Source organism: Pelmatolapia mariae, linkage group LG3_W (genome assembly GCF_036321145.2).
Source record: "Pelmatolapia mariae isolate MD_Pm_ZW linkage group LG3_W, Pm_UMD_F_2, whole genome shotgun sequence".
NCBI lineage: Eukaryota > Metazoa > Chordata > Actinopteri > Cichliformes > Cichlidae > Pelmatolapia > Pelmatolapia mariae.
The window spans coordinates 62,370,864-62,380,757 of NC_086229.1; positions in this window are offsets into that span (position 1 = coordinate 62,370,864).

Sequence of the window (9,894 nt, forward strand, 5' to 3'; positions counted from 1 at the left end):
ATCGTGTCAACAAAGAGACTCTAAATGTAAGAAGAAAAAATAAAACGACACAATGAAATGACCATTTTCACATTTACTTTTTATTCTTTTAGTTCAGCTTTCCAAAAAAAGTATTAATGCCTGAACATTCATGCAACGTAATCAAAGTAAGTATCCCTTTAAATTTAAGAATGCAATAACATGTTTATTTGCTTTTTACACACACAAGAAACTGTAAAACCCAAAGTGCAAACACAGATAAGAGGGATCAAAGTTTAACGCCCACTCACATGCTGGGCCATCTGACCTCAGGAAATCACATGATACGGTGGGGTTAGGTTTCACAATGAGCTCACCCCAAACCTTGGCTGATTGTGACCTACATCCGTTTTCACACCTTGGCTCATGTGATTAGGTAAAGGATCATCAGGGGGTCCATTGTCCTTCTCGGAGGTAAACTCCCACTGGGCTTAAATCCGGGACTTTCCACCATGTGACCCAACTTAAAGAAGTCCAGACGCTTTTCTATCCAAGCCAATTAGACTAGGTTGAAAAACTCTGAAAAAAAGTCTAAAATCTGTGTGGAAAAACGGGAAGAAAGCTGCCAAAGTCGTGTTAAAGTCTCTGGTCTGGATACCATAATTAGGTCCTCTAAACTGATGCTGAAAACCGAAAATAATATTAACTACAGTGAAACTAACACAAGTCAAAATGGAAACTGAACAAGTCTGCTTAGACCCAGAAGAGGCGAGGTGTCAAAACCGAAGCTGTAGCGCAGTCCAAAATGTTCAAATAGAGATCAAAAGTTGTTAAAAGTGTAAAATCCGTGTCCATAAAGGTGAAAGGGTGAAGAAACTAGGTTGAAAAACTGTTAAAAAGGGGGATAAAGGTGTAAAACACGTATTCAAAAAGAGAAAAGAAAGAGGTCGGAAAAAGTGTAAAATCTGTGTCCATGAAGAGCGAAAAAGTTGAAAAAGGCCTTTTTGGAAAATAAATAAATAAAGGGAAAACGAGGAAAAACTGTACTGAAAAGGAAAATAGTGTAAAACGCTTGTCCAAAAAGAGATAAAACATTGGAAAATGTCCTAAATGACATCAAAGTTTGAGAAAAGTGTAAGAGCTGTGTCCACAAGTGTTGAAAAAAGTGAAAAAAAACCTAGGCTGAAAAACTATATAAAGAAAAAAGTCGTGTCTCTGTCTCAGGTGTGGATACAATTTTAAAATATCTCCTCTAAGTTGACGCTGAAAACCAAAAATCATATCAACTACAGTGAAATGAGCAAAAGTCAAAGTGGAACCCATCTGAAAATAATTGCGTTTAAGGGTTCAGCAGGACTAGAGAACAATACCAGAACAAGTCTGCTGAAGCCCTAAACACAGCCTCTCAGCGGGTAAAGAGGTTTCAGCTTACCGTCAGAGGCTGAAGAAAAACTTGGGCACATAAGAGCCGATATGTCCACACCGAAGCTGAGAGATGCGTGAAAACTTGCTGAAGTGTTTTCAGCTTCGTGTGAGGCAAATCAGACAAGCCGCTATTCCCGAAGCTGAGCGTTCCCGACCAAGAAATTTTAGTTTATTAATGTTGCATGTGTGAGAAGCATGTATGAGACACCTCCTTGCACACCGCTAGAATGGCTACACTCCGAATTACGTCACTGTTCGGGGGCGTGCTCTGCGCATACGTCCTGGCTTGCACTGCTGAAGGCGAGCTCAGCGTTTCTTCACACACTCGTGACAAAAAAGTCCCAGCTGAGTCTGGAAACAACGTCACTCTGACATGTCGAGCTCCAAACAACAAGTTCATAGTTGTGAACTGGAGCAGAGCTGATCTGGGAGAAGAATATGTGCTCTTGTACCGGGACGGGCACTTTGATACCAACAAGCAGCATCCATCTTTAAAGAAGCGGGTGGATCTGCAGGACAGACAGATGAAGGATGGAGACGTGTCTTTGATTCTGGAGAATGTGACGACTGCAGATGCTGGAACGTACGAGTGTCACGTCTTCATGGAAGAAACACGCTCGTGGGAATCTATCTGCACCTCACACCTGTTTCTGCATGAAGCTCAACCAGGAGGACTGAGAGGGGACGGAGTCAGAAGAGGACGTGCTGGACTTTATGCTGTGCTTGTTGTTGTTGTTGTTGTTGTTGCTTTTCTGATCTACAGAAAACATGAACAGAGTCAGGATTCAGAGCGTCCTCCTGCTGAGCTGCAGACTGTCTGAAATGTCTCAGAGCGTTTTTGCAGATGAACTTTGAGTCTCGTGCTGCTGAGCAGAGACTGACAGCATTCAGCAACACTCCACACAGACCACTGATTTCACTCTGACACTACAGGAAGGACTTCATCATCCTGCGGGCTGACGAGTACATTTACTGTAAATATTTTTCCCCTGTTGTCCATAAGACTGACCAATAGGAGCAGAAAGTACTCAGCTGAGCCAAACTTTAAGCAGCTGTTCCTGAACCCAGCCTCAGTGAGAATGAACTGTTCTGTCCGACACAAGCTTCATGTTGGAAACATCAGCAGGTCTCTTCTCTGACTCAGTCCAGCTGATTGTTTGTCTTTGCAGGCTGATAATCCAGATGTTTCTACACTAATGTGTAAAACATCAGTTTCTTGGTTTCAGATTATTATTTATTTGTACCACTTTGTTATTTTCCATTTTTAAGGATTCAATAACTGTCAGATAACCCAGGAAATTACATGAAGGTGTCAGTGTGCAGCAGTTATTAGTTTGATTGTGTTCTCTGTTGTGAGTTGTAAAGATTTAAAGCAGAATATATTGTTGTAAATGATTATCTGTGGATTATGGAATTTACCTTCAACTTAAATCCAAATGTAACTAAAGCGAAGAAGAAGAAGACTTTCACATCCTGATGTAAAAGTTGAATTTCTACATCAAATATGAATGGTTGAGACACTTACGATGCACTTCTGCTGATGGATGCAGCTTGAAGCTTTGATGAGACTGTTTCATTACTTGTTTAAGATGTTGTTCATGTTTTTAATTCCAAATGTAAAAGACTAAAGAGAATAAATGTGACAATCATCACTTGATTGGTCTGCTTCTGCTTCATGTGTTATTTTTGTTGTCTTTGTTAGCACCCTTCATGCTTGGAGTCAATTCTTTAGGAGTGAATTTGAAAATTGTTTTCTGATTTTACAGTAAAACTACATCAAACCGAGCGTTCCTTAACATATCTTAGTCTAATCATTTCATTTGTATGATGTTCTGAACGATGTAAATGTATCAATATGTAAAAAATGAGAACTCTGGAAATAGGGGAATACTTTTCCACACCACTGTAATCCACCATAAAGCAAAAGAAAAAAAAATCAAATTCTTACTTCCTGATTGCACACATTTGACCTGTTTCGACAAAAACAGCCTAACTGTAATTCTTTTAGTGTTAACGTAATGACTTTTCCTGAAGTGACCCTAAGCTGCAAACTGAGATTGTTCCAGTCCAGATTTATCCTCTTTCATGGGCAGTGGTGACAGAAGTTAAGGGGTACTTTGACACTGTCATGAGAACTGTGTTGCCCCCACATTTGCAGAGGTTGCCACAGAGACTCACCCCTGCACAATTTTCATGATCATGGGGGAATCCACAACCAGCAAAATAATAAAACAGCATAGGAGCTCTTATATATGGTACACAGAAGGAGCAGAGGTCAGAGAGGGCCTTGAAAAGAAAACATCTGTAATCGAGTGGGAGACCTACAAAGACATTGTGGTGGTGACCACTGAGCTCCGTTCTGGGCTGCACAGAGTTCCTGCTCCATCAGTGTGATGGTGGTTATCACATCATGTCAAATAACAAAACCTGCTTTATTACTGTCAACACGTGAAGTTGGGCCTGTACCTTTTTTTTGTGTGTTTCCCACATGTTAACGTTAGTGAGATGGAAGATGTGCAGGCTTTAGTTTGGATTTCACACAGTTTTCTTCTTAAGTTTAATTCAAAGTACCAGATTATTTCCTGTCATAGAGTGAGAGACATGGTACATCCTGGACCTTCACAGGGCTGACACAGAGAGACAAACAACTACACCAGAGGTAGGCAACTCCAGGCCTCAAGGGCCGACGTCCTGCTGGTTTTAGATATCACCCTGGGTCAACAGACCTGAATCAAACGATTAGTTCATTAGCAGGCCTCTGGAGAACTACAAGACATGTTGAGGAGGTCATTTAGCCATTTAAATTAGCTGTGTTGAATCAAGGACACATCTAAAACCTGCAGGACACCCTTGGGGCCTGGAGATCCTCTGGGCCAGGTTAAAATTTACATCTTACATCTTCAGATTATAAGAGGAGACCCACGCAGGCATGCCTCTGCTGCTCTTCATGCACATTTTTCCACGAACGTCAAATACATCACAGCCTCCAAAGTTTCAGGTGACAAAAACAGGCGTCAAACATGTAACAAGCATCATATACCTAATAAAGTGGCCACAAAGTAGAAACTATAAAATTCTGTTTATATTTTTGCATTTTTGTCAGTCTGAGTGAGTCCAGTTTATCACCAGCTGCTGTTTTTTCCTACTTTTTTCCCTCAGTAACATTGTTCATCTTTCAAAACAAACGTTACTTTTTTAATCTTCTTTTGAATCTTACAAACTTTGCAGAAGAAACAAAAATGTTTCAGTTTGACCTCTAGGTGGCAGTGTTGTCTTAGTGTTACCATAGCCACCTACAGAGGACTGCAGTAACAGTGTCAACATGACTGACCTTGATCAGCCGCCGGCGATCCAGTCAAAGTGTGGGACACAAACACTATTAAAATATGTTTCATTTGGATTTCAGACTTAAGTTTTCCCAAATGTTAAAAATAAAAGAAATAAAAGACATATTAAGTGAAATATATACAGTTTTTGACATTGTCAGAAACACATGTCAGTTTGCACCTACAATAAGTTTTTAGTCATACTGACAATAACTTTTCCCTCTTACATGGTCACTTTGTGTTTTCTTTGCTAAATACTTCAATCCTCTTCACATGCAGGCAGAAACATCCATTAAAGATCCAGACCTACATGAAATATAGGCTAAGATATATCTGTAAGACAAATGGGAGATAATCATCATCACGTGGTTGTCAGTGACCCATCATGACTCATGCTTTCGGGTGGATTGAGATATTTGAGATGTACCACCCACTTTTAACTGTCTTCATTCAGTTCGGAGTTCATTAGCATTTCATTCACTTTAGCAGAATCGCTTTCAACCCAAATACTTTTCTCTTTCAAAATTACTCAGACTGCAGCAGTTCATTTGATCGTGTCAACAAAGAGACTCTAAATGTAAGAAGAAAAAATAAAACGACACAATGAAATGACCATTTTCACATTTACTTTTTATTCTTTTAGTTCAGCTTTCCAAAAAAAGTATTAATGCCTGAACATTCATGCAACGTAATCAAAGTAAGTATCCCTTTAAATTTAAGAATGCAATAACATGTTTATTTGCTTTTTACACACACAAGAAACTGTAAAACCCAAAGTGCAAACACAGATAAGAGGGATCAAAGTTTAACGCCCACTCACATGCTGGGCCATCTGACCTCAGGAAATCACATGATACGGTGGGGTTAGGTTTCACAATGAGCTCACCCCAAACCTTGGCTGATTGTGACCTACATCCGTTTTCACACCTTGGCTCATGTGATTAGGTAAAGGATCATCAGGGGGTCCATTGTCCTTCTCGGAGGTAAACTCCCACTGGGCTTAAATCCGGGACTTTCCACCATGTGACCCAACTTAAAGAAGTCCAGACGCTTTTCTATCCAAGCCAATTAGACTAGGTTGAAAAACTCTGAAAAAAAGTCTAAAATCTGTGTGGAAAAACGGGAAGAAAGCTGCCAAAGTCGTGTTAAAGTCTCTGGTCTGGATACCATAATTAGGTCCTCTAAACTGATGCTGAAAACCGAAAATAATATTAACTACAGTGAAACTAACACAAGTCAAAATGGAAACTGAACAAGTCTGCTTAGACCCAGAAGAGGCGAGGTGTCAAAACCGAAGCTGTAGCGCAGTCCAAAATGTTCAAATAGAGATCAAAAGTTGTTAAAAGTGTAAAATCCGTGTCCATAAAGGTGAAAGGGTGAAGAAACTAGGTTGAAAAACTGTTAAAAAGGGGGATAAAGGTGTAAAACACGTATTCAAAAAGAGAAAAGAAAGAGGTCGGAAAAAGTGTAAAATCTGTGTCCATGAAGAGCGAAAAAGTTGAAAAAGGCCTTTTTGGAAAATAAATAAATAAAGGGAAAACGAGGAAAAACTGTACTGAAAAGGAAAATAGTGTAAAACGCTTGTCCAAAAAGAGATAAAACATTGGAAAATGTCCTAAATGACATCAAAGTTTGAGAAAAGTGTAAGAGCTGTGTCCACAAGTGTTGAAAAAAGTGAAAAAAAACCTAGGCTGAAAAACTATATAAAGAAAAAAGTCGTGTCTCTGTCTCAGGTGTGGATACAATTTTAAAATATCTCCTCTAAGTTGACGCTGAAAACCAAAAATCATATCAACTACAGTGAAATGAGCAAAAGTCAAAGTGGAACCCATCTGAAAATAATTGCGTTTAAGGGTTCAGCAGGACTAGAGAACAATACCAGAACAAGTCTGCTGAAGCCCTAAACACAGCCTCTCAGCGGGTAAAGAGGTTTCAGCTTACCGTCAGAGGCTGAAGAAAAACTTGGGCACATAAGAGCCGATATGTCCACACCGAAGCTGAGAGATGCGTGAAAACTTGCTGAAGTGTTTTCAGCTTCGTGTGAGGCAAATCAGACAAGCCGCTATTCCCGAAGCTGAGCGTTCCCGACCAAGAAATTTTAGTTTATTAATGTTGCATGTGTGAGAAGCATGTATGAGACACCTCCTTGCACACCGCTAGAATGGCTACACTCCGAATTACGTCACTGTTCGGGGGCGTGCTCTGCGCATACGTCCTGGCTTGCACTGCTGAAGGCGAGCTCAGCGTTTCTTCACACACTCGTGACAAAAAAGTCCCAGCTGAGTCTGGAAACAACGTCACTCTGACATGTCGAGCTCCAAACAACAAGTTCATAGTTGTGAACTGGAGCAGAGCTGATCTGGGAGAAGAATATGTGCTCTTGTACCGGGACGGGCACTTTGATACCAACAAGCAGCATCCATCTTTAAAGAAGCGGGTGGATCTGCAGGACAGACAGATGAAGGATGGAGACGTGTCTTTGATTCTGGAGAATGTGACGACTGCAGATGCTGGAACGTACGAGTGTCACGTCTTCATGGAAGAAACACGCTCGTGGGAATCTATCTGCACCTCACACCTGTTTCTGCATGAAGCTCAACCAGGAGGACTGAGAGGGGACGGAGTCAGAAGAGGACGTGCTGGACTTTATGCTGTGCTTGTTGTTGTTGTTGTTGTTGTTGCTTTTCTGATCTACAGAAAACATGAACAGAGTCAGGATTCAGAGCGTCCTCCTGCTGAGCTGCAGACTGTCTGAAATGTCTCAGAGCGTTTTTGCAGATGAACTTTGAGTCTCGTGCTGCTGAGCAGAGACTGACAGCATTCAGCAACACTCCACACAGACCACTGATTTCACTCTGACACTACAGGAAGGACTTCATCATCCTGCGGGCTGACGAGTACATTTACTGTAAATATTTTTCCCCTGTTGTCCATAAGACTGACCAATAGGAGCAGAAAGTACTCAGCTGAGCCAAACTTTAAGCAGCTGTTCCTGAACCCAGCCTCAGTGAGAATGAACTGTTCTGTCCGACACAAGCTTCATGTTGGAAACATCAGCAGGTCTCTTCTCTGACTCAGTCCAGCTGATTGTTTGTCTTTGCAGGCTGATAATCCAGATGTTTCTACACTAATGTGTAAAACATCAGTTTCTTGGTTTCAGATTATTATTTATTTGTACCACTTTGTTATTTTCCATTTTTAAGGATTCAATAACTGTCAGATAACCCAGGAAATTACATGAAGGTGTCAGTGTGCAGCAGTTATTAGTTTGATTGTGTTCTCTGTTGTGAGTTGTAAAGATTTAAAGCAGAATATATTGTTGTAAATGATTATCTGTGGATTATGGAATTTACCTTCAACTTAAATCCAAATGTAACTAAAGCGAAGAAGAAGAAGACTTTCACATCCTGATGTAAAAGTTGAATTTCTACATCAAATATGAATGGTTGAGACACTTACGATGCACTTCTGCTGATGGATGCAGCTTGAAGCTTTGATGAGACTGTTTCATTACTTGTTTAAGATGTTGTTCATGTTTTTAATTCCAAATGTAAAAGACTAAAGAGAATAAATGTGACAATCATCACTTGATTGGTCTGCTTCTGCTTCATGTGTTATTTTTGTTGTCTTTGTTAGCACCCTTCATGCTTGGAGTCAATTCTTTAGGAGTGAATTTGAAAATTGTTTTCTGATTTTACAGTAAAACTACATCAAACCGAGCGTTCCTTAACATATCTTAGTCTAATCATTTCATTTGTATGATGTTCTGAACGATGTAAATGTATCAATATGTAAAAAATGAGAACTCTGGAAATAGGGGAATACTTTTCCACACCACTGTAATCCACCATAAAGCAAAAGAAAAAAAAATCAAATTCTTACTTCCTGATTGCACACATTTGACCTGTTTCGACAAAAACAGCCTAACTGTAATTCTTTTAGTGTTAACGTAATGACTTTTCCTGAAGTGACCCTAAGCTGCAAACTGAGATTGTTCCAGTCCAGATTTATCCTCTTTCATGGGCAGTGGTGACAGAAGTTAAGGGGTACTTTGACACTGTCATGAGAACTGTGTTGCCCCCACATTTGCAGAGGTTGCCACAGAGACTCACCCCTGCACAATTTTCATGATCATGGGGGAATCCACAACCAGCAAAATAATAAAACAGCATAGGAGCTCTTATATATGGTACACAGAAGGAGCAGAGGTCAGAGAGGGCCTTGAAAAGAAAACATCTGTAATCGAGTGGGAGACCTACAAAGACATTGTGGTGGTGACCACTGAGCTCCGTTCTGGGCTGCACAGAGTTCCTGCTCCATCAGTGTGATGGTGGTTATCACATCATGTCAAATAACAAAACCTGCTTTATTACTGTCAACACGTGAAGTTGGGCCTGTACCTTTTTTTTGTGTGTTTCCCACATGTTAACGTTAGTGAGATGGAAGATGTGCAGGCTTTAGTTTGGATTTCACACAGTTTTCTTCTTAAGTTTAATTCAAAGTACCAGATTATTTCCTGTCATAGAGTGAGAGACATGGTACATCCTGGACCTTCACAGGGCTGACACAGAGAGACAAACAACTACACCAGAGGTAGGCAACTCCAGGCCTCAAGGGCCGACGTCCTGCTGGTTTTAGATATCACCCTGGGTCAACAGACCTGAATCAAACGATTAGTTCATTAGCAGGCCTCTGGAGAACTACAAGACATGTTGAGGAGGTCATTTAGCCATTTAAATTAGCTGTGTTGAATCAAGGACACATCTAAAACCTGCAGGACACCCTTGGGGCCTGGAGATCCTCTGGGCCAGGTTAAAATTTACATCTTACATCTTCAGATTATAAGAGGAGACCCACGCAGGCATGCCTCTGCTGCTCTTCATGCACATTTTTCCACGAACGTCAAATACATCACAGCCTCCAAAGTTTCAGGTGACAAAAACAGGCGTCAAACATGTAACAAGCATCATATACCTAATAAAGTGGCCACAAAGTAGAAACTATAAAATTCTGTTTATATTTTTGCATTTTTGTCAGTCTGAGTGAGTCCAGTTTATCACCAGCTGCTGTTTTTTCCTACTTTTTTCCCTCAGTAACATTGTTCATCTTTCAAAACAAACGTTACTTTTTTAATCTTCTTTTGAATCTTACAAACTTTGCAGAAGAAACAAAAATGTTTCAGTTT